Source organism: Anomalospiza imberbis, chromosome 3 (assembly GCF_031753505.1).
Source record: "Anomalospiza imberbis isolate Cuckoo-Finch-1a 21T00152 chromosome 3, ASM3175350v1, whole genome shotgun sequence".
In the NCBI taxonomy this organism is placed as follows: domain Eukaryota; kingdom Metazoa; phylum Chordata; class Aves; order Passeriformes; family Viduidae; genus Anomalospiza; species Anomalospiza imberbis.
This window is the reverse complement of record NC_089683.1, coordinates 14,864,152-14,889,830: the sequence shown is the minus strand read 5'-3', so window position 1 is coordinate 14,889,830 and position 25,679 is coordinate 14,864,152.

The following is a 25,679-nucleotide window of genomic DNA, read 5'->3' as shown; positions in this document are numbered from 1 at the left end:
GTTGTCAGGGTGCTCAGCTGGAAGGGGGGAAGGGAATGGGGATCTTCAAGTTAGGAAGAAGTAGAAACTGAACCCAGGTCTTCAACTTCCTGATGCAAGTATGGAAAAGCAGATGTTTGTGCTGGAAAGACTTCAAAAGTAATAAGTATTCTCAGCTGCAAGTCCTCACCTCTAAGAGGGTTCCACACTCGACTAACCTTATTCAAACTTTCTGATATACAAATTAATAAAACCCCAACAGATAAAGAAAGGGTTTGACTAGGTACAGACAAGCTTGGTTTCACTAGCTTTGAAACTGCAGAACAAAAATGGACTAAGAGATGGGAGCTGGCAAGATGCTATATTTAATAATCAATATGTCACTTGTTACCATTGGGACCAAAGCTGCACTTCTTGGGAGTACTCATAAGATACAGATTTTCTGTATGGCTTGGCAGCTTCCTGATACTGACACCAACTCACCAATGAATGTTGGCACAGAGTACTTGAGAAAGGAAAATCTTTTACCCCCTGAAATTTGATTATGCAGAATGAAAGGAGACTAAAGAAAGAGAAAACAGCGGCTTAAGATCAAATTTTAGCAGTAAATCAAGAAAAATCTAGAAAATTTTTGTCTTTAATGCGGTCTAGGAAAAGTTTTAAATTAGTACTAAACATTGAAAAAAAATTATTATCCCTTTAGGTGAGCTCCTGTATTGCTGGGTAACTTCATTTTCCAGCCACCCAGTAAAAATGGACATTACTGTTCCCTGGAGGAAGGGAACATGCCAGAGTAGTGATGGATACAAGGTGGGGCACTCAGGGTTTCTGTCTGAGAGTCTTTTTGCTAATAGACTCACATAATAAGAAGTTGCACAGTTAAACTTGAACAGATCATTAATTTGATAATGAAAAAGAGCCAAGTCCATATGAAATGCCCCAACTTCCATCATTTAGCAACAAATCAAAGGGAAACTATGAGGACAGATGGTAAAATTACTGTTAGCACAAATGGCACAATGAAGAATGTTTAATAATACCTAATAATGCATCAAACAGGATGGGCTGTACTACACCAACACACTGCATTTCTTCTCTCTAGGAGCCACTGCTTGCCAAGGGCACCCAAGGGCAAGCACTTCTAGTCCATAGCACACAAAATCTTGAGGGTCCAAAGACTGTTTCTGAGAGATGAGGTCCTAAGGTCCTATAACAGAGGTGTTGTCAGTGCCAGGGAAGAGGGAATTTGGATTAAATTCTTTTTGCCAAGCCCTGTCCTGAAGTCACCAGGACTTATTTCCAAAAAAAGCACACTGAAAATAGGATTGATGCTCTGGAAACAACACCTGGAGAGTGCTTCCAAAGTGCTGATGCTTTGGGGAGGGGGAAAGTCATCCTTATTCTAGATAGTGGATGACAGTTTTGAGACATCTGAGTATAGCTACCAAAAAACCAAAAAAAAAAAAAAAAAAAAAAAAAAACAAAAAAACAACCAAAAAAACACTTACTAAACAGGAGATATGATAGATATAATCTGGTGAGTTTCAATTAGTCTGTTGTGTCCTGTTGCTTTTATGCTTTTATGCAAGCACTGCAGTAAAAGAAATAAGTAGGAAATTCTGAGCTGCTTGTCCTACTTCAGTTCACAGTGAAAGAGAAGAACTAAACCAAGTAGTCAATTCTTGCTTTCCTGTGCAGATCAGTATGCTTTATCTTCATGCCATAAACAAAAATCATGAATCAAACTCATCAAACTCATCACTTAAACACTCATGTTTTCATGGCTTCCAGCCACATGATTGTTTTGTAAATGTAAAAATACAAAATAGTCAAATGGAAGTAATGAGTTTTACATCTCAATACCTGTTCTGTAATTCTAACAAAAAATCAGCATTATTGACTCAATGAAGTAAATATTTCTCATGCTTCTCTTATTGTAATGAATAATTTTTCAGTTGAAATCCCCAATATAATGAGCATATATTGCAATTGCTGGATAGCAGCAACTCTTGTCATTGGTACCACTCATTCCTTCAAAAAAGGCAGATCTAGAACAGCACAGGAGCAGTAACTTCTACACCCTTCCCATGCTGTTGAAAAGGCAGGCAGAGTCAGGTCCCCTCTCTGTAGTCTTTCCAAGATTAGCAAGAGATCTAACTAAATGATTAATATAACCATGCAGTGAGGATCACTGGTGGGTACAGAAGGATTCTTATGTAAGTAGTTCCCATAGGCAAGATTTTTCAACTTTCTATTGAAATACAGAAATCAAATTTTAGTTTCAGAAGAAAATCAGAAATTAAAAACTGATCAGTTAATTAATATTGTATAACTGGTCACATGCTAAGAAAGGTGAAAGCCAGTATTTGCACCTGGGGTGAGTAAGTCAAACTTCTCCCACTTCTTGTTTGCAATCTTCAGTGTGCAGTGTACCAGGAGCACCAGAACAATGGCAAACAGGGGAGAGCAGGTGAAAAAGCTGTCATGTTAGAGGAGAGTGATCACTTCATTTTCACAGTTCTCCTTTGCTTTTAAACTTTTGAAAGAAAATGCTACAGATCAATAGGTTTCCTCATTAGCCAGCTTTAGCACCAGGCTGTGAACACCAGGAACAGCCCTGACTTACATACAGATGGGCTGTACAGAGCAACTGAGCTGACATCACTTGCATTGTGGACTTTTTCTGGACTAAAAGTTTATATGTCAGGAAGTAAAGGCTGTACATATAGCTTGTTCTTTCAAATTCACCTCCTGGACACTGTAATTTTCCTTTCTCTCCTGCCCAAAGCTTTGCAAATTTACCCTGCTAATCTTCACTTTTTGGCCTTGATTTTTGAGGGAATGCTTCCCATTCTGTTCAGGTTTTCTGGTGAGAAAAGGGAAAATGACCAGCTCTTTTTGAAGCCACTTGTTCCAGTTTCTTATTTTTAGATTTGAAAAAGCTCTATACCATCCTTAAGGATAAACACCTTGTGAATTATTTTATGAAATTCAAACAAATTGTTTCAAGTAAGCATATTTTTTCTCTATGTTTGCTGCATTTCACAGGATAAAAGCAGTTTTACTTCATGGCACTATGATGATACAGCTCACAACTCCAAATAGTATTAGTTTCCAACCCCAAGCATTTTAGCAGAGAAAATTTTATAAGTACTGAACCCCTGACAGCAGATACATTTTCCTTACACCTGCAAAACATCTCTACATTTAATACTTGTGCAAGAAAACGCTCAGTTCTCTTTCCCTTAGGCTCCTCAAATCTGCTTTCTGCACCCAGGAACTGAATCCATGGCAGTGAACAGAGCTTTTTGACATCAGGTTTCAGGTAAGTAAAAAGCTGCAGATCTTTACAAGGGAATCTCTCTGTTCCTTTGTTTCTAATTGTTTTCTGTTCTGTCAATTTAAATTGGAAGCCTCTTGCTACAGGAACTATCTCTGACTTATATAATAAGTTGTATAACCAGTCACATATCTAAGAAGGGTGAAACCAAACCTTTGCCCAGGGTATGAACAAAAATGTATTTTCTAACATATTGCATTCTGCTTCCTGACGAATTTACTGTGTCAATTTAAAACTGTAATTCTTTGAGTCAAGACAGTTCTCCAGCTGCAGTTTACAGAGAAAGCCCTGTGGCTCCTGCATTGGGGTGGCTGGGAGCTACTGCCTCTCCTCTCACCTTGGCATGGCAGGCAGCACAAATCCCAGAGCTGACCACTTATTTATGTTTTGCATCCAGGGGCTGCGAAAGGCTTCAGCTCTGTCTCTCAAAGGAATGGGAGATGTGTGGAAACAGCCTCCAGTTCAAATGGAGAGCTCTATGTCAGCACACTGCTCTTTCAGAAGGTATCACAAGTACCTGTGTCAGCTCTCCATGACCTGGAGACCCACCTGTCATCTTTGCAAGTCTCTGCAGCTGCCACCACAGCTGATGCAGTTAGGTAAATGCTCAAAGCCACATCTATCCTGCCTATGCAAGTACTTTCAGCAAAATAGCAGCAGAAATTTAGCTTGACTTTGGTCATTGATTCTTTTTTTCAGGAATATAATTTTGTGTATTTGATTATGAAATCAAATAACAAAGAAAAATGTGGATTTTTCTGTCACAAGCCAGCTTTGAAAAGTGATGATTCTTCATTTCCTAATTTGATTTATTCAACTAATCTATTTGACCTTATGCAGACCTCCTGTTTTCATGTCTGAGTGGCCAGGAGGAGGGGTTCTCAGTGCATGTAGGAAAGCCAGAGGGGCTGTGAAGGAAACTGAAGTCCAAAGCCTATTGTTTTAATGAGAAAAGTAAAAACTGCATTTATGGTAATAAATGTTACAAGGGTCTTCTCTCTTCTTTGCATTTGTGTTGTGGGAACCCAAAAATTAAATTATTAGCCTAAGATACAAAAGTAAGCAATTCAAACCATCTTTCTGAATTACATGAATTTGTTGTGTCTTTGTGTCTCCTCTGTGCTCAACAGGCAGGAGCACACCACGTACAGCTTACAGGCTTAGAGAAAGATGCTCAGTAAATTCCATTCACTCCCAACAGCCTGAGTGGCCATCACTTCTTGCTCATTTCAGGTCCGATCCTGCAGTCTGACATACACTTGAACAACAACATCTTCCCACATACAGGGGACCAGCATGGATGTAAGGAGCAAGCTGGGTCTCTCTACCCCTCTCTCATGCCCACAAAGAGCAACAGGAAGGGCACTGCTCTCACAAGATTTTGGCCAACCCCTGCTGGTCCTTCCTTCCCTAGCAGCTTTTGTGTTCTTTCTTTATTCTCCATTTCTGTGCCCAATTTTGTGCCAATATTTTTTTGTTTTGTCAGTGGTGAGGGAAAACTGCAGCTCTGGAGGGCACGTGGCTACCCAGCAGTGGGTACCCTGGAGACCAAACAGCAAGTTGATTTGGAGCTTAAAAGCATTCCAGCTTGGAACTTGGTGTCACTGGCTGAAATGGAAGGTACATTTTTTTCCTCTGCTATTGGCATGGCATCCTCAGCTGTTCCTCAGGATTAATTTTTGTCCTGACCGGGAGGAAGGTGTCTGTGGTGCAGAGAAGAGCTGTGCTTCCTGCTCTAATAAAAAAGCCAGCAGGATTGTTACTTAACCAAGAGTTTTTCTTTCCTGAGGGAGAGATAAACCTGAATGAGCACTGGTGGCATTATCTGTCTTATTGATTTTCAACTGAGCAGTTGGCAAAAGGGAATATTAACACTCAGAGGGAAGTAGACAATTTTGTGGGTTTATACAAGATACAGGCCTGCTGGAGATCCCACAGCTCAGTGCAGCAGGGACAGCTTCATCTCTTAGTGCCTCTGCTTTATATATTCTCTTCTTGCTAAAAGTATCATCTGATGGGTTGAATAGTCTTATATTTCTGTTCAAAAATAGTTGGCACTGAAGGTAGCTGGACTTTTCTATAACCTACAAAATGTGACCTGAAGAAACCCATAAAGACAAACATCTTTATGGGTAAGGAAGTATTTGCACCTTTATAGTACAGAGCATTTTAATGGGTAACTGGAAAGCAGCTGGTTAGTATGCACAGAGTCAGACTTATCCTTGTATTTGGGTATTAGACATATTGCAAGAGGCTGCTTTATTCAACTAAAAATCCTCACAGCTGTGATCTTTGTTAGCTGAGAGGTATGTACCAGCAACAACCCATAAACCTGAGAGTCAAAACTGCTTTGATTAACTTGGGACCTACATGAAGTACCTTTACATTAAAGTTATTTTCCAGCACACTGGTCATTATTTTATTAGAAGATATGTATCAATAGCATAAAAGACATTTTTCAGAGTGCCAATAAACCCTAAGTCTGAGATTTTGACCTCAGAAGGAGAGGCTGTAAACTGATGGGAGAAGTACAGAGGCAGTATTTCTCAGAAAAAATTTGTCCAGAAATAGTTTCATGTGCTTTGGCCAGATAAGAAACATTTGAATATGCACCTTTTGCTACCCTGTATTCAGTAAGTGCTTGCTGCTTCTTCTGAGTGATTTGTGACAGTGCATGCCATCTACTGTGAAACAAGACTCCAGACAGAAATAAAGGATAATAGTTTTTAAAGCAGAGTGGAAATGTGGAGTCTTTCCATTGCCTTTAATGGGCTTTGGATTGATTCCAAACAGGCTGCAGTGATGTGTTGCTCACTATAATTCACAGGCTCTTGCCCTTGCCTTGTGACAAGAGAACATCACCCAGCAGAGCGTGCACTGCCTGCAGCAGCTCCACACTTGGGGCCGAGGCAACACCAGCAGCACCAGCCAGGGGCAGTGTCACGTTTGTGGCTCAGGATGGTCTCAGAGGGATAGAAAAAACCCCATCAAAGGCAAAGGCCATCCCCAGAAGTTGTCAGGGCTACAACCTTTCTGCACTATGCTGTGCCAGGGGGTCCCAAAGTCCCAGCCAATAAGTTGTTCCATGCTTTGGGTGCACAGCTTTCCTGCATAGAATCACACAATCCCATGAAGCTGGACTGGTTGGAAGGGACCACAGTAACCACATAGGTCATCTGGTCGAGCCTCCCTGGTCAGCAGGGTGATCCAAGAGCACATTGCACAGGCTAGACTGGATAGACAGGAAGACTGCAGAAATCCAGGGCTCATGAGGAAAGTCCTGCTCCTTAGGTGCTGCTCCTTGGGCAGGGTTCACCAAGGTGCTATCTCCCTGGACCTATCATCCCACCAGAGCCATAGGAAGTTGCCAAAAGTCATGCCTTCTTGCCCACAGGAAGTTCCCACTCAGCTGGAAACACAGCCCATGGGAATGCATTTCCAAAGCTTCAGGTTTATCTCCACGTTTCATTCTTTCCTGCAGCAGCACCAGCACATGGGGCTCTTGTCCCATCTGTTCCTATTCCCAGGTGCTGCACCAGCTGTGCTGCAGGAACTGCCCCCATCCCTAAAGAAGCTGGTGACCTCCCCTCTTCCCAGGGCCCCTGTGCCCAGCTCTGCTCAGGGCCCAGAGCTGGCAGAGGTTTGCCTGGATGGGTAGCAGACCAAAACAAGGTGATGAAGTGTGATATGGGGACAGGGCCACCTCCCACACCCGTTCACTGCACAGCCACATGGATCTTTGGAGGTGGCAGATGGGGAGGGCTGCCCTGCTCCTTCCTGGGTCCCTGGGTGATAATCTGGCAAGAGCTGCAGCTGGGTGAAGTTACAGCTGGTTGGTATTTAGGTTTCTGTTCTCCCTAAGCTCAGCAGGCTGGTGTTTTTGAATTCAATTTCATTATTGTTGTGAATAGGAGCTGCAGGTTGTTTTCTCCACACTGGATTGTTCTAGGTTATACATATGCATTACTGGCTTGATCTTAGGCTTCAAAGCACAAATATTTTGTGTGCACGTAGTAACACACCTCAGAAATTAAAAGACCTAATAATTACTAGATATAGAGCTTCTTGGAGAAAGAAAAGGTCATTCTGCAAAAGCAGTGTCCTTTTATTTCCAAAATGAAGCTGCTGAAATAATGCTCATAGCAACATTTAGCTGCAGAGCTCTCTGCAGTTTTATTAATAAGAATTACTTCCAGTCACTCTGTGACTCCAGGCAGACTCAGATCTCCTGTCAGGTATAAAGAAGTATAAGCTCTCCTGCTTTTTGTGTGACTGTTTAGATGATGTATGAAGGAGACAAGGCATCACATCCCATTCTGAAGTAGCTGGCCTTTTGTGAGAAGCTAATTTTATTAATGAGCAAAAGTGATTTGTTAAATACAGCCCATAAAACCAGAATTTAAGGTAGATGTTATTATAATCAGGGAAATAAAATATTAGCCTTTCCTCATCATACAAATCCATGTATTCTTTTAATAAGTGGATTTCTTTAATCAGGGCTTTTTCATTGACTGTAAGTTAACATCTAAAATCTTGGCACTGATCTTTGGCACATTTGCTGAGACAAAATATTATTAACAATTAGAGCAGAGTTATTTTAAAATATTTTGCTGCACTTTAACAATTATTTGCTGCACTTTAACAATTATCAACACTGACAGGAGTGTCCAGGCAGTGATGCCAAAGCACAGAGCTGAGTTCTTTATTGTTTTCTACCCTTTGCCTCAAATTTAAAATCACAATGAGCCGGTGGAATTAATGTAGGCATCAGACAGTGTTATCTCACCCAAGCTTATGCAAAGGCTGACTATTTTCACATTCATCAGTTCTGTGTTCAACCAAATTTCTGTGCACACCCATGCATATGCTCACAGAGCTCCCCATACTCTGCCAACCTCATATCGTAGGATCCTTGTCTTAGTGGAATTCTCCCCTTCTGAAAGCACAGCTGAGCCACAGCACAGCTCAGTGCTGGTGGCACTGCCCACCTGAGGAGCACAACCACTGAGAACATCCCCATCTGATATCACAGATTGCTCACTGCAAACCCAGGTCTATAAAAAGATCCTGCTATCACAGCCCTCCTAAAGCAGATTTTGGAATCCAAGAAGTCCTACATAATTGAAGAGTTATGAAGTAATTGTAGACAAATAAGTGGTACTGCAAAGTCCTGGTGAGTCATCCAAATTACAAGCAGACTGAAGAGTGGGGGCTCACCAGTTTAGCCAGCAGGAGAGGATTTTGTTTTACTTTTCAGGCTGCAGTTTACAACCCTTCTACACGCTCTTACTGAGTGGTTTTCCTGCTGTTTCAAGGAAACTATTTTGCTGGAAGTCTCATTTTGTCTTTGAGGCTTTTCTTTAAATTGTCATTGCTATATAAATAGAATCTAAGCTAAAAAGAAGCATTTAAAAATGTTTAGCAGGGACTTGCTTTCATACCAATATAGATTTGTCTGTGTGTGTGCATGCATGCATAACATACAAATGTGCAAATCTGTTTAAATTGAATTAATATAGAAAAAAAAAAAACCAAAAAAACAACCAAGCACCAAAGCGTACTCTATTGTCAATATTTTCCTTTTATTTGGAGAAAAAAAATGAACAGTGAAGTTGTTGAAGTATTTCTCTAAGAATAAAGACTGCCATTCCTGACATAAAGCCAAAATAATTATTTTTAAGAGGTCTTAAAAGAATAGTCAGGTGTGAGATAACAAAGAATTTCAAATGCCAGATTTTATATTCAGGAGGGTATTATAGAAAATGAAGATTAGGACAGACCAAGTGATACCACTGCAGGTCTTGATGAGTGCCTAAGACTCTCAAGATTTAGGTGTCCACTTTGTATCACTAGTCACAAAGTGACCAGAGACATGATCTAGAGAGGCCCATAATGTAAAACACAATGTTTTTGGAAGGTAACCAATACTTGTTTTCCATCTTGAGGAGCTTGGTTCTTTCCTCAGGCAGTTTTCAGTAGAAATTAGCAGCTGATCAGTTTTGAGAGCTCTGCCAGGCTAGGGAAATTTCTGTAAATAAATGAGTATCTCTTGCTCGGTTATCTACCTCCCCCAGGTCACACAAAGTTTTGCACCAGTGAATCCATCTTCTGCTCCATTAAATCTAAGCTCCTGTACTCATTAATTTCCAGCACCAACTGATTTTTTTTTTCTGATGTACATTCTAGAAGAAACCATTAAACTATAAGGCCTAACAGTAAAATTAATGGTGTATCTACTGGATAGTAATGTCAGGTGAATGGCATTAAATGGAGCATAAAAGGGTCTTTATCATCATTCCAATAGTGACTCAAGTCTTGTGAGTGAACACTAGTGATAGACTGTGAAGAGTTTTTACTTCTCTGGGTTGCTTGATTTCCATTTCACAAAGATGATGCTCCAGGCACATGGCATTATTCTAGCTTTGGACAGGAGGATAAAGCAGTTCCCCCAATGTTTGATAGTCTCATTTGACATAATTTTTGTCTCCCAGAGGTCCAGTACAGAGACTTTAGCCATAGTTACTTTGTAAAGAGAATATTCCCTTCTTTCCCTTCACTCACTAATGTGTGGGAGTTTTTAAAAGTGAGCAGACACTTTAGTAGATAACTGACTCTTTAAAGGTAATTATATAATTGAGTCAGGGGCAATGAAGAGCGATTAGGGCTACTCAGACCTGCAGTTCCCATATAGATGAATTACTTAAACATTTGCTAACTGTCTATAAGTGGACCCAGAATTGATACACTTTTCAAGAGAAAATTGTTCTTAATTACATGTCTTTTGACCCCTCTATTTCCTGTACTTGTCTCACTCATGTATATAGTGCCATTGAAGTGGGTATCATTTCAGGAATCCAGTTGAAAATAATTGGAAGTTGGCATCATTTTACAGAAGGCCACAAATCATTAGGGATGGACTCAGCCTAGACAGGGTGCCTTCTAACAGTCATGCAGACTTATTTCATCCTTGTCTTACTTTTCCTTGAATCATCATCTCTTCTTCTGCCACATGGTAGGTGTAAGTAATTAATGTCTGCAAAAAGCTTTAAAACCTGGGCTGAAAGAAACTACACAGGAATGCTGGTCATTTGGAACAGTTTCAGAAGCAGTTACAGCATACTCACTAATTTTATTCCCAGTGTGAATTTTCCATGAGTAATTCACAGTGCTCATTACTACCAGAAGCAGATAATTTATTGTATCCAGAAGCTCTGTTAGCTCTTATTGTTTGCCTATTCACTAAAGGAAATCTTTCTCAAAGGTGAGCAAAGTAAATAAAAGAGCTTGTAAGAGTTTTGAACCCCATCCATCTCACTGCACAAAACCTCCATGAAGAGCCTTGTCCCCCATGATTCTCTTGGCAAGAATGTGGGTCTAACACTAACACTCCTTCCCTTCACAAGTGGCATTTGAAATGTACCAGTTACACATGAAAATGGTGATATACTTTATTTTGGTAATGCTACCTTTGAATAACTGGCCTATTTAGTTAATCACCAAAGTGTCTTGATCTTTATCAAATGCAATTTCAGAGCCAAAGCACGAGTGATTTCCATTTTTAACTAACAGCTCTACAGTACAGTGCAGCATAGGAGAGATAATCCTGGTACAGCAGCAGCTACTGCAGAAACTCTGCATGTTTTGTCCAAGCTAGATGGGGCTTCTAGCAGAGTATTATGGAAGAATACAGAAAAAATAATAATTAAAATGCCCCAAACACCTCTACCATCACCACTATAAACCCGTCCCAAGCTGCTGACCTTTTGGGCACACTGCAAAAGCACTGTAGGGAAGAGGATGCCCTCTCGAGTGATGGAGCAGCACAGCTGCTGGGCTGAATCCCATTTTAAACACTGCAGGGAGCAGCTCATCCCCAATACCGTGTGCTACCATGCCTGCATTTAAGCAGACACTATTTTCAGAAAAGTCCAAGTCACTTAAAGGCGTCTGTCTCATTGAAGTAAGACAGCTACTGTTGAAAGCAACCTTTCTCTGCTCTCAGTTATGGTCATCTGCATTGAGGTTGCTGTGAATTGTTTGAGGGAGCAGCCGACAGAGTGGTTTTCAGTGAAACAGATCAAAGACCATAACTTTACTTCACTCAATAACCTTTTATGGTTTTGTTGTATCAGCATTAATCATCTTCTTTCTTTCTTCTTCAAAACCACCTATCCATCTTTCAGGTTGATGGAAGATATTTCCCCATTAAGAGCACATTATTGCTAGGAACAGTGTGTCCACCATCCTCAATATAACCATGTTCTGCTGCTCTGTGCTTAGGAGAGAGGTACCTCTGGGCTTTTAGAGCATCTTCTTTGTGGCTGCTCTACACCTCCTCTTTCAGCCTACATCTTGCTCACTAACTAGCCCTGTATCAGGGTGGTTCTCAGACACGACTGTTACTGTCATTTTGTTTTCCTCAAACAGAGCTGTCTCTCTTAAATGGCTCCTTAGAAAGCATTTTATCTTTTCTATGATGCTGAACTGGACAGCCAGAAGTGGAAATCACCACCACAGATATTAGTGGGTTTTTGATATAAAACTTCCCATGGGGAAGGTGAACACTTACTCATGCCTCCTCCCTAGTTCCAGGAGCAAATCTGAATGACAACTTTCATGGGTTCATAGTCCAAATCTTCTAATCTCTTCCATTTGGCACATGGATAATATTTTTTTAATTCTGGAGACCATGAATGAGAAAGTTCTGGGAGGAAATTAGCTGGTGTGGCTGAATCAATGGCAGTGACCACAATCTATGGCATTGACCAACAGTCTTACAAGTGAATAGAATCAGCAACCAAGACCCAGGACAGGGAGCAGAGCAGAGTTTAAATAAAAAGCACAGATCAGCACTTAGCCCTTAGTCTCAGTTATAGTCCTTCATGTCTCAGATATCACTCCTAGGCAAAATCCTATGAGATTCATAGACCTTGGACTCAGATTTTCTCCTGTAGAAATTTCATTGATAAAACTGATAAAGCATTTTTTCCCTGTTTGAATCTCACATATTTGAAAGCAGAAAGCAACACAGCAATTGCCTGTTCCGATGCTGTGATATGTCTCCAAGCCAGGCTTCAAAGATTGCTCTGACCTTAGGCAGTGACTGCAAGAGGCAAACTCTCCTGTTATCTTGTTATACCATTTCTTCCAGAAGAAATGGCACAAAAAAGTTTCCATTGCGGCATTTTCCCTTTGTTATGGGGGTATAGTGGGATGAAAAGTTTGATGAATTGTGTACTTCATGGTACTCTCCAAACCAGCTCTTTCAGAAGTCAGTTTGCACAACAGAGAGGGTATGAATTAAGAATAAAGTTTTTTTCAGAGCACCAAAACTTTATTGCATTTTTTGGGGTGAATGGGATTAGAGACAGAGAGACTGATACCCTGATTTTTCAAAAGCAAATGCTCTTCACAAACTATCTGTAAGAAGCTGCTCTCTAGGCATAAAAGTATTCCCACAGCTCTAAAAAGCAGTGATACCTAGATTTTATCTCAGCCACTTATCTCATAAATGGTTTAAATGTTGCAATAGCAACAGCCACTAAATCTCAAAAGGGCCTATAAACCAGCTCCCAGTCTGGGGCTAGACTGTCTAGTTATTTTTGGATTTACATTGTACAGTTACATTAATTTGAATTTTTTTTTTTTTAACATTAATTGTACACTTAAAAACACCCTCACTGGTAAATCAGCCAAGAACAATCTTTGCACAATTTGTTTGGTTTCACAGCAATTTATTTAAGGTTAAAAAAACCAAATCAAATAAAACAAACCATTTTTCTTATTATGAGGAACTATACATAACCATTGAATATAGCTATTTTCTTGAGATTTCCTCAAGAAACACTTTGACATTTTGTAGAGGAATTTACCCCACATTGCATAAGCCAACAATTCATAGCAGCAGTGGATTTTGCTCTGCTAACTCAACTAGAAGATAAGGAAAAATAAGTGGATGTCTTCAGCATTTTAAATCCATCAACTATTTGAATCTCAAGCTTCTGAAAACCCTTGAGGATGATATTTATCTCCAAGAAACACAGTGGGCCAGAGCAAGGGTCTGGTAGGTGGTGCAAGGTAGGATACAGATGGAAAACCAGCAATGCCTGTATCATGGGGGAAAGGCAGCACGTTTACAGCCACACAAAGACACAGCTGCATCCTTGGCACAAGCAACTGTACAAGAGGAAATGGTCTCAAACTGAGCTAGAGGAGGTTCAGATTGGATATATGCAAAAATTTCTTCACTGAAAGGGTTGTCAAGCATTGGAACAGGCTGCCCAGGGAAGTGGTAGAGTCACTGTCCCTGGAGCTATTTAAAAGGTCTGCAAATGCAGCACTCAGGAACATGGTTTAATGGTTGGCTTGTCAATATTGGATTAATGGTTGGATTTGAAGATCTGAAAGATCTGTTCCAACCTAACCAGAGTTTATGATTCTGTGATTCCTTGTGTTAGTACTGAAAGACACAGACTCACTAACAGCAAAGTACTTCAGATACTCCGAGACTTTTCTTCTTGCAACAGCCAAAGAGGTGCCATATTGCTGCTGACATCCCCTGACACATTCCCGAGCCCTTAGCACCGCAAGGAGCTTCCTACACAATGTGGAGTGGTGGGGCCTTGCAGGCTGCCAGAGCAGATCCCACCAGCTCAGCACCCACTTCCCTTTGGCCCTCACAAATTAAGGGTTTCAACCCCACACTCCCTGCTGGCCAATGTCACCGGCACACTTAGGCTGTGGGTGTTTCGTGTGCTGCAGATGACCCACCACACATCACATGTGCTTTACTCAAACTCCAGCACTGGAGCGGCTGGGAATAGCACCTGGTTTTCAGCAAGGAGCAGGGATGAGGTGCATTTGAGATTCAGATTTCTTAGACAGGGAATGTCATATATGCTGATCTCTTTGCACAGTGGATAGGCTGGAGGAGGGGACAGCAGCTTTGGGCCTTTCCCATCACAAGTGCCGGTATCACAAAGGCAGTTGCTCAGACGCAGCCTAGCCTGCTAGAAGGCATTATGCAGTAAGCTTACAGAGAAGTAATTTGAGGAGGCAAGGACCAGGATTTGGTATTCTCTAAGTCCCAAGAGAGAGATTACATCAGCCTCTTATTGCTTTAACATGAACATGAGTCTTGCTACCCCTCCTTGGCAATTTCAGAGGGGCTGGAGGGAATCCTATCTCAGCTGTACATCCACCCAGGCTGGGGCCACTGTTGGCTTTTACGCTTCATGAAGGAGTAAAATAAGAGAGGAAGATTCAAGGTTACGACATCCAGACAGGAATTAACTCTAAAGTATTTTCATATTCTATTTTTTTTTAAATACACTGTTACTTAGAGCATTTGTCAGAGCCATTTGCTGAGCCAGTTCCAAATTCTCTCCAGCCTTAATGGCAGTGGAGCACAGCAATGCCCATCACCTGCCTGAGCTGTTCCTGGCCCCTCCACAGACAGCAGCTCTAAGCAGGAGGCAGTGAGGAGCACCTGCCTCTCCTTCCACCCCTGCCTCCAGGGGAAGGGTGTTCCCTGCAGACGCCCCAGCACAGCTCCCCATCTTCAGCAATACCAGGCGGGTACGAGGAACCATACTGCTCCTAAATAAATAGATAAGCATTAAAATTAAGATCCTGTCATTTCAGTTTCATCTACATGTTCTTTGCACCACTCAAAAAGAAAACTTGGAGTAACCCAAGACAGTCTGTAGGGCTAAAATAACCAGTCTGTTGACTGTCCTCTCTGAGGGATCTTCTGTGAGAAATTTTTAACCCACTTACAAAGAAAGTTAGAAGTCACAAGAGGAAATCTGATATTTTTCTCCTCCTGGAGAAATGGTGCTTTTCAACTAATGCATTTAGATGGTAGAACTACCTTAGTCTCAAGATCCATGAGCAGACAGGAGTAGAAGAAAAGAGTGAGAGAACAGCAGAGAAAAGCCATCCTCTCCATGAATCTCCCCTGGTGAAGATCAGAGGCCTTTTTCTACACTGCTGGCTGGAGCTCTTCCAGCTCAGTACTCCAAACCAGTTGTCAGCATTTTATATTGTTAAAGTTCAGGGCTGGTGCTCAAGATACAAAAATTGTTAAAACATAGTCCTACCCTCTTCTGAAGCTCTGCAAAAACACTTGTGTAGGACTCACAAATACATAATAACATAAAGCAAACACAGAAGTGAATATAAATACAGGGTGAAGATAACTTCTCACAGTAACTTACAGTGCCCTCCACTCCTGTGTATGTCTGGTAGCAAGATAATTGAAAAGTAAGTTTTGCTGTGAGCTGGTTAATTAGTCAAATCCATTAGAGCTGCATGTCTGCATGTCTATATTGCTCAGATTTTTTTCCAGCGGTTCAAAATACAGTTGGTCTGCTTTCATGTGACAGCATTTGATGTTTTTGATTTTATGAAAGAGAACAAAGCAGTGAGAGGAAGGTATAGCTTTCCTTTCTTCTCTAGAAGAATTCAGAGGGAAGCATAAGACTCTTAGTAAGAAAGACATAGAAACATTCAGGAAAGTATTTATGTACTTGCAAATTATCTGTCTTGTGAGTCATTTTGGATATCAAAATAAAGATACATATATCGTACCCATGTGCAGTTATATATAAATGAATAAACAAGTAAGGAAGTTTCTGTAAGAGTAAAAATATATATTTTATGAACTTCTGTTTATGAAATTACCTGAATATTAAAAAAAACCCATTAAATACAATATTTTAAATGCACATAAAATATTTGATTACAAGAGGGTTATATTTAGTTATATAACAAAGCTTCTGTCATATTCATCACTATGTTACCTAAAGATTTTCCCAGAGTGCACTAATCAACATTGCAAATTGTTGTCTCTGAGGCAGAAAACACAGCTGAAAAATAGAACTTTTCTGTTACAGTTGAAGGCTACAATGTCTATGATGTACTTCTGGCCCCTAGGGAATTTCTTCAAGGGTTTCAGAGTGATTTCTTTTGTGGATTCTGCTCCGACAAGCTTCCTCCTTATCATAAAAATGCCTGTACCAGAAAAGAAAGACAGGCAAAGCCATCTGCGTGCCTGCAGGAGCCTGTGAGAAGCTTTCTGCATATCCTTAGCCTCAAGCCACAAAGCGCTTTAGCACTAAGGGCTGGAAACAGGAGCTTGCCTCAGCCTTCTGTAAGAAGCTAATTCAAATGAGAGAGGAAAGGTTTGGCGGTTTCCTGGCCTCTGCACAGCTGAGGAAATGTATTCTGCACTACTTAGAAGTGCCAAAGTGCTGCACACTTCATGCCTCATTCTGGTTTTGCTGCCATCCAGCTAAGATTTATTATCCATGTCATGAAGCAATGGCTTATCTTACTCCCAAGGGTAGGCTGGAGTCTGTCATCCACCCAGAAGTGGAAGAGTTAATCATAATCACAGATACTCAAAACAGTGGGAAATGCAATAATAATCAGCTGCAAGTATCTCCAGGAGACCTGGCATTATGCAATGGCCAGTTACATTGCGCTCAGCTTGAATGTGAAGAAATATATCTGAGGTGACCCACTTAGGGTGGACCAGAAATTGATTGGGAAAGCCCTATGAAAACTAATTTTTGTAGTTGTTCTCTTGTTTCAGCAGCCTTGTCAGTGCCAGTGCTGAAATGTAGCAGGATGGAAGTTCTTGCATTTGATACCTCATTAGAAGATAAATGCAATGCTGCCTTTCCTTGTCTTGACTGAGTCTGTAAGGTGCAAAGTACCCTGTGGGGAGGCTTAGAAGGGTTTGTGGTGTAATTCAAATACATCCAGGTAAGGCGAGGTACACTAATATCTCTTTCTGTTATACTTAATTGCTGTCACGCCCTGACATGGTCTGAGAGATGTCATTTGTCCAGATCAGCTGGACACCCTCCATGGCATCAGTGATGGCTCTGCAGTGATGTCTCAGGCTGACAGCAATGACATGATTTGAGTCCGAGCAGCGAAATCTGCCCTGGGTGCGTGGATCCAACATCTGCAGAACCTTTAGTTCACTAACCAGCACCTGCCAGCTCCACAGTTAGCCAGGGAGCAGCCAACAGATATTCCTGACACCAGTGTGATGTGCTCAAATAAATGCATTTCAGAGTATCTTAACATCTTCTCAAAGCGAGCCTAGCTACCCTAGGGGTCTGTGTAGTGGACTTTATTTCTTTTAGAGAGAAATTAAAAGTACTTGATATCATGTCATTAGGCTGGTCTGGCCATGTCTACATCAGAGTCAGGAAGTTCCCAAAGGTCCAGAAGTGGAAGTAGTGTTTGTGCAAACAGGCTGAACCTAGGGACTGAGCTAGCCCCACTGCACTATGGAGGTTATCAGCACAACCCAGCATTTGCTCAGCTCCGTGTGATGCTCTGAGAGCAACACGAGTTTTCCATTTCTCTTCACTACTGACTATCTCTAGGATTTCTCATAAGCTGTGAGCATCATCCCTCCCAGTGACTTGTAGATGTACAACAAAGAGCTCTGCACTGTCACAGCAAGAGTCACATGAAATGCTTGGCAATATAACTGGAGTTAGTAAGTGCAAACATCCACTTAATGCTGAGTCTAGCTGGGAACTACAGCTTTAAAGTGTTGCAGCCCATCAGACACCTGGAAGGACAAGACATTGAAAAAGCTTTACTAGTTTATTTCTTGTATATATTTCCTTTCAAGAGCTGAGGGTCAGTGTGCCAGTGCTACATCAGCAATGAAAACAACTAAGTGCAAAAAATGGTCCAAAAAGGAAATCAGGGTAGTTTCATACAACTGTAGCAGCAGATAATCTGACCTGATTTAGAAGTTTACCCTACTTGGAGTCCAGCTACCTCTGTCTAAATTTTTTTAGGAAAAATGGTAATCTATTCAAAGGATCTTCTATAACCACATAGCCACAATTACATCAGATGATATAAGATATATACTATACCCTGCAGTTCTAAAAAAGTGACATAAAAATATTATGATTTGTAGCGAGCGCGGGTCTCCAGGACGGTTTGGATGGATGAGAGATCTCTGAAGTCAGGTCTTAGAAAATGTGGTTTATTAAAAAGGGGGAAAGGCCCTGCTTGGAGTTGCCAGGCGCAACTCGTGGCAGGCCCAGGGAGAGAGGAAGAAGGAGAGAGAGCAAGGGTTCCAGGTGAGGGTCCCAGGGGAAGGTCCAAGAGAGCGTCCGGTCCCTCGGGTACACCTTATCAGGGGGCTTCAAGGTGGGCTGGAACAGGACTTGGGCCAATGGGGTCACAGATACCTGATACTTCAGGGGAGGGTTACAGGTGTGGGATGAACCATACATTGGGGGTGAGACAGAGCATTCCATCTGACCCTTGGACCTATCTGCAGGTAAAGGGCATTGTTTAATCAGAAAGGGGGATTGCTTTCAGCCTGGCTATACTATTGTTTTCTAGTTATTCAGTAGTCAAGGTTTGTTATCTCACATCTAGTTCTCATCTCAATGTCTGTATTTTCCAAATCTTTTGCCAGGCAATCATATTTATAAGGTTTTCCTATTTCATCTTCCCCAACAATGATTGTCACAGTGGCCCAATGAAAATTTGGTCAAATCATTAGGTTTCAGTTTATTTAAGAACATGGATATTTTCCGAGGTTTCCCTCAAAGACATTATATATTTACAAGATCATTGCATGGAAGAGGACTACTGATCCCAGCTTTGGCGGTGAGAACTCCATCCCATACTCCAGATCATTAATAAGGACATTGTGTGGTCTCCCACCATCAGTCCCTGAGGAATTCTTCAGGTAGATTTTATCCTACTGATCACAACACCAGGAATTCCAGACAATTTTCCACCAACCTTACCATCCATTATCCCAGCCCCTATGCCCCCAGTTATGATGACAGGATACTGAGGGTGTGTGTCAAAGGCCTTGCTAAACAACATAAGCTGCTGTTCCTCACCTGCTGAAACATCCATCCCATGCCAGAAGTAGTTCAGGCTGGGCATGGCTTTGGGACTTCCATACTTACTCCTCGCTCCTCCCCAAAACCGTCTTGCCTTTAATTGCATTGCTTGGGAATAGCTCCCAGGAGGATCTGCTCTATTATCTTCCTGTGGGAGTTAAAAACAGCTGTGAATGTACTAAAACCTTACCGAAGGAATTTGGAGTAACTATAGGGATGCCAAAAAAAAAAAAAAAAAAAAAAAAAAAAAAAAAAAAAAAAAAAGTTCTCATTTTTCTATATACAAGGATTAAAAACCTATCAGCCTTACCCATTTACCCATCACTGTCTGCTTCTAAGACTGGATTCTGCTTTAAGTGATCTTAAACTGCTTCTTCTTGAAATATATTACTTATGTATATTTATGAACACTTCAGAGTGAATAAATCATTGTTGTTCAACAAATCAGCAAACTTTCCTCTGCCAAACTACTGCCAGAATGATTCAAACCTAATTCATTTGCACTTACATATGAAATAAACAATCTGCATCTCATCAAATTATGTAGAGTCTCTAAAAGTTATGATGTGCACCTTACTCCAGATCTCCCAGCTGATACACAATGCTATTGCAGACGTTGCTCTTCCTAACCAAAACCCCTCCTATCCACATGTTTCTATAGGTTGTAATTCTGGCTACCGAAGGAAAATGCCAGAAGTGGACAAGTCTTCAGCTGGGTTATTGCAAAGAATACTAACCTGCCCCTTGCTAGTTAGCTCTATGCAAGAAAAAAGCTCTGCATTTTTGATGGAAAAGCATTAGCTAGTCTATACTAACTGCTGAATTAACAAGACATAGCTACCATTACTAGCATCATTACTATTAAAAATATCCCTAAGAAGCAGTAAGAGAGACTAAGAAAAGCAACCTGTGCTAGAAACATATATGAGGATATGTGCTGGGTCTGGCTAGGATGCAGGGAACATTCTTCACCGCAGCTCATATGGTGCCATGTTTGGGAGTGTTGATAACCTGAGGATGTTTTAGTTATTTGCTGAGCAGTACTTACACTTAAAAATGCTTTACATTTACTTTGCTTCTGCAAGCAGCTTGGTTTCAGCTATTAAACTATTAACACTTGCCTAGCATTTCAACACACGAGTTTTTGGCTTTTGTTCTTCAAATTCTCTCTCCCTTCCTGCCAGTGGGGAGTGAGTGAGCAGCTGAGTGGGGGCCCAGCTACCAGCTAGGATCAACACAATTTAGTCTATAAGGATATATATGTCAAGCTAGGATCAAAAATACCTGGTTATGTGTTCTACTGGATCTTTAAATCACCTCCAGGATAAGCTGAGGACTCATGTCCCTGCTGTACAGTCTGCTTGGGACAACATAATGAAAAATAATGCAAAATAGTGTAAAAATCAACACCCGCTCACTCTCCTGTTTGACATGCCTTGAACAAATTAGTGACATAGAAAGTATCAGCCAGAGAAGTGGTGCTAAGGGCCATCAGGAAAACCTCACCTTTCCAGGAATGTTTCCTAAGCAGAGTCCCCTAAGAAGGTTGCAGCTACACTGCTAAGCAGCTGAATCCCTCTTGGGCACAGCTGCTCCACCAGGCTCAGCAGGAGACCACTAGCTGCCTTGCAATCCCTCTGTTGAGCAAATAGTGATGTTCTCATTTCAGACCTACTCCATGCCCAGCTGTGAGCCCGTTGTCACTCACAGATGGGCTTTTAACCCCAGCAGCAGGATCCTTCACAAGATGCTCGTCAGGACTGTGAAGCACAGCTGAGAGTACAGGCTTGGAGTGTTGGTGGAAGGTGAGAAGTGACTGACTGTCACAAATTGGTACCCTACAGCTGTGTAAGCAACATGGCCAAATCAGGCTGCTCTGAATGTTATGTTTTCATCACAGACAGAAAAAAAACAGAAATCTTTTTACCACCTGTTTTGCAATGCTGTCAGATACTCCTGGCCCCTCTTTGGCTCTGCTGCCTTGCTGCACTCCTCTCCTTGCCTGCATTGCCTTTCAGCCCTCTGCTCAATCCAGCTATGCATCCAGTATCTGAACAGATGGGACATTTTCTCCATTTTGGTTCTGTCAGAAGCTTCCTTAAAAAACTGCCATAGGAAATCTGCAAGGCTTTTATATTCAACAAATATATCCCATATGACATTTTCATGGGAAAAAAAATGCTCAAAGAAATCAGTCCAATGAACAGCTCTCTGAATGCCTTAATGACATATTCATTGCCATTTCTTGTTTCCTTTTCTTTCCAGAATTGTCTGTGCTGATCAGCAACTTATCTGGGAGGTTATTTCTATGAAGGGATGTGCTTCTACCACTGCAGTAGGGAAAGTCTGGGTCTGGCAGAAAGAGATGGTCCTGGAAAGGAGTTCAGGAGGGCTCCCAATGCAGGCAGGAGTGAAGAGTGAAAGACACGCTGCCTCCAACAGCTTCTGCCTACTCTGGTGTTTGGGTACATTTTCAGAGGACTGACATCATAGGGCTTATGAAAGGGGAAATATTTCTGTGACATTTTGCTTGCCTTAGTTCATGCTGGCCTGAAGACCTTCTAGATCATTGGTATATGTTTTATATCCCTTAACACACCACTTCCAAATTAGGCCAAGACTATAGTCATTCTGTACTGATAGTGTACGTAGTTCTTCATCCCAAGAGCTGAGTGCTTTATACATCCAGATAACAAATTTCCAAAACATTCTTAAAGATATTTATTCTATTAAAGTGCAAATGACAGTGGAAACTTCCACAGGATTTTATATATATATGTATAAATTCAGGCTAATTGCAAGAACAAAATGGACTTGCCCCTATATATGGCCTTTGCAACCCCAATGACCAGTTTTCTCATGTGTCAGATCATGCCATGTGAACTTAGTTGAGACACAGGAATAAAGTCAGTCATTAGCTACTACAACACATTTTTATAAGAATTTCTGTTTATGCAAGTTTGCTACAAGCATTTAGCTGCTATAGCAACAAGCACTTTATAAATGAGCAAAGTCGCGAAAACAAACATTCCAGTTTTATTTGAGCTTTATTGAAGTAAAGACCATTCCTGCACTCTAGTGCTGGATCTTTTTTTATAGGTGGAACAGTGGAGAGCTTTAATTCACAGTTTATTTATCTTAGGATGATTTGTTTAAATGATGCTATTTTGAACTAGATTTTATTAAATGACAGAGTACTTGCTCCTTCCCTTTGGCATGTAAGAGAATGTGTGTTCATGATGGATTTGTATTACTTCATCATATTTCCACACTTAAATGTAAGTAAGTGATGGGCCAGAATCATGGCATATATGTGCTTTAAATTGTCTATATTTGGATCTGCACTTTCAGTGAACAGCATGAGTAATAATGAGCATAAGATGAGGCAGTAGGAGACTTCTAGTGGGACCACAGGAAAAAAACTCTATTGGTGTGTGTACAGAGCATTGGATTCGGTTGCTGAGAGCAGTTGTAGTGTTTCCAACACAATCTTTCTTGCAAAGAAGAGGTTAAACAGCAGTTTTTTGTCAGAATGTCTTAGGTTGTAGAGCTGATCCTTTCCTGGAGCAGGGGACTGACTGAGAGGCTTTCTGAAGTTGCAGCTGAGCTTGTAAACTAAATAGTGCTAGAGCATTAGATTAAGAACCTTAACATGAAAGATTGTCACATTGTTTATTTGACATCTCCCTTGCTAGAACATTTTATTCTGGTGTTCAGAGCACACTCCTAGCTAACTTCCGCATATATATATATATATATATATATATATATATATATATATATATATATATGCAGTAAGGATGAGGTCACACTTGGGACAGAAGGGAGTTACCTGAAGGTGTTTTGTGCCACTGCCTGTCATGACTGGGGAACAGTCTCCTTGTCTGCCTTATTAGCACAGTCTTCAATGTTTTAATAGTACAGGCACTGCTAGAGGTTTAGTTCCAACCCGACTTTCCCCAGCACTGCAATCAAGCATTTAACAAAAAGAAGGCATTTATGAAATGTTGGTATTCAGCTCTCAGCAATGTTCAGAGTCTGTTTTGGTTCAGGCCCTATTGTTTGTCTCTCCCCTGACCTTATCTTCACAGCACTGGTTTCACTGATATATCACTGCTATATCACTGCTAGCTTCAGTGGGGATTATCCTAGTTTATATTCAAAGAAGACAGCTTTGTTAAGGGGAAAACCTGGTATGTTGTTTCCTTTAAGTACATTGGGTGAGGTAGCGAGAGAAAAGGATGTGGATGATGTAGAAAGAGCTAAGGATGTGCAGATTTATGATCTAGCATGGAAACAAAAATGTCCAGAATCAGGCAATTGACGGCAAAGTACATAACCAGTAGTATATTTTTGGAAGCTTGAAAGAAGGTTGTTAACTTTACAAGAAAAGTGGATGAATTTATGTGGTCAGTTTTTAAAATTTGTGCCTCTCAGGGAACTGGTACTGTGCAATTTCTCACCCAACACAAATCCTTCTTCTATTCACAGTTCATTAAGAATCAACCTGCAGTGTTGCTGTGAAACCCCTGGGTTGATGAGGACCCTGGGTTGATTAGGACCTCAGACAGACTTTGCTTACCAAATAGGTGATTCTGAGCCCCATGTTATCAGTGGCCCAAACGTGCTCGGATGTTATCTAGAGTAGAGGTGTCCATGGTAACTAAGAGCATGGACAGGAGCTCTACATTGCACATCTGGACTAACTGGTTTTGTGGGGAAGAAAGTCTTGCTGAGGCATGTGTGGTGCAGCTGTTTAATCTGCTGTCCATGGTATAGATGAAGTTGTTGATGAAATCTGTCAGATTTCCTCTAGAGTAAACCTCTTTCCCAAGAATGGAACTTCTTGAGCTTGAAGGTTTCAGAACAGATCCATGATAGGATTTTATCTGTCTTGTGAGAGAGAAGCTATCTGTGGCCTAGAATTCAAAAAAACCTCCTAAGAACTTGATGCTTTTTCTTGGATAACCTTTGATTTTTTCTTTTGATTTTGAAGACCAACACAGGAAAGAGCCATGAGGTCATGGCTTCCAAGATGGGGCTTGCTGAAGTGACCTTTAGGGGATTTCCTTAGTACTTTGCAATGACAAAAAGGGCAAGAAGCTCTACTAGCATTGAATTTCATGTGATTATAAATAAGTCCAGGTTAATGGACATTTCAAGATAGATCCGTGAGCTACAGAAAAAGGCTTTCTCAAAGAGAAACTGAAAAGACAGTGTTATGAAGTTCTTCCACGGCAGACATTAGGAAAGGAGTAGCAACATACTTGTTAGCACTCCAAAGACATGCTGGAGTTCACATTTCCTGAAAAACACTAGAGCCAGAGGAGAAAACTTGAAAGGAAACAGGACATGGAAGGAGATTCTGTCATGCATTTGCCACTGATGGCTTGTCTGTACTTGAAAGATCCTCTAATCCGCTGAGAATGCTGATGGTCCTGGGCAGGCATTTCCTACAGAAAACCTTGCTGCTTTTGTGACCCTAAGAAAGGCCCCCAGAGTGTGATAAGCAGTCACAGAATCTACAGATGTAAGAAAAACCTCATGCAATTGATAACTGCAAACCTTCCTTGCTCTCAACAGGGTTGTCTTCCCTTGTGGTTTGGGCCACTGGGAATCCCAGGGAATCTCTGGCAAGGCCACCCAGACAAATATTCTCATCATTACAGAGATGGAAAATACAGTCTACTGCACTGAATGCATCCAGCTCGTAACTGTAGGGAAATAGTAACTATCATCTCTTCTTCATTCATGAAGGATCTTATTGTGATTATTCTGAAAACCCTCTGCCCTAATTCAGATCAACTCAAGCACTTAGAGTAATTTAATGTATTCATCTACAGACTAACAGATGAACAGAATTGTCACATCATGGGCCCAAAGGGCATCAGCTGTTTCAGATGGTTTTTATAACAGGAACAGTTGTAACCATTTATAAATTTAAAGTATGCCTCTCCTTCACAGGTCCTGGTACCAATGAGCAGGCTGTGCAATCTTTCACTGTGTAGGTCTTTTCAGGCAGGCCAAGATGCATGATACTCAGGAGCTTGTGATATTTCTCTTGCATCTTTTCTTGAAGTATGTCTAGTTTCTACCATGCACATGACATAGGAATAATACCATCAGAAAGATCAAAGATGCTGCAGAGGAAGCAAACTCTCCTTTCCACCCATGTCTCAACTCGAAGAAGACGTGAAGGGCGAGCAGGGAGGAAAGATAAGTCTGTAAAATGTACAGCGATTTACCTGATTTAGGAAGGACTCTGTTGGCTTAGTGGTTCTTCGTGTTAGCCCTCCTTAGTCCCTCGAGGTACACTACTTCTAGGGACCATCTCACCAGAAAATCAAGGCATATTCCTTTATTATATATGCTAATACTCTTGGGTATAGAGTTATTAAATGGTGGAGTTATGGAAGATGGGTATTAAGCAAATGGGGTTCTCACATTTGTTCTCT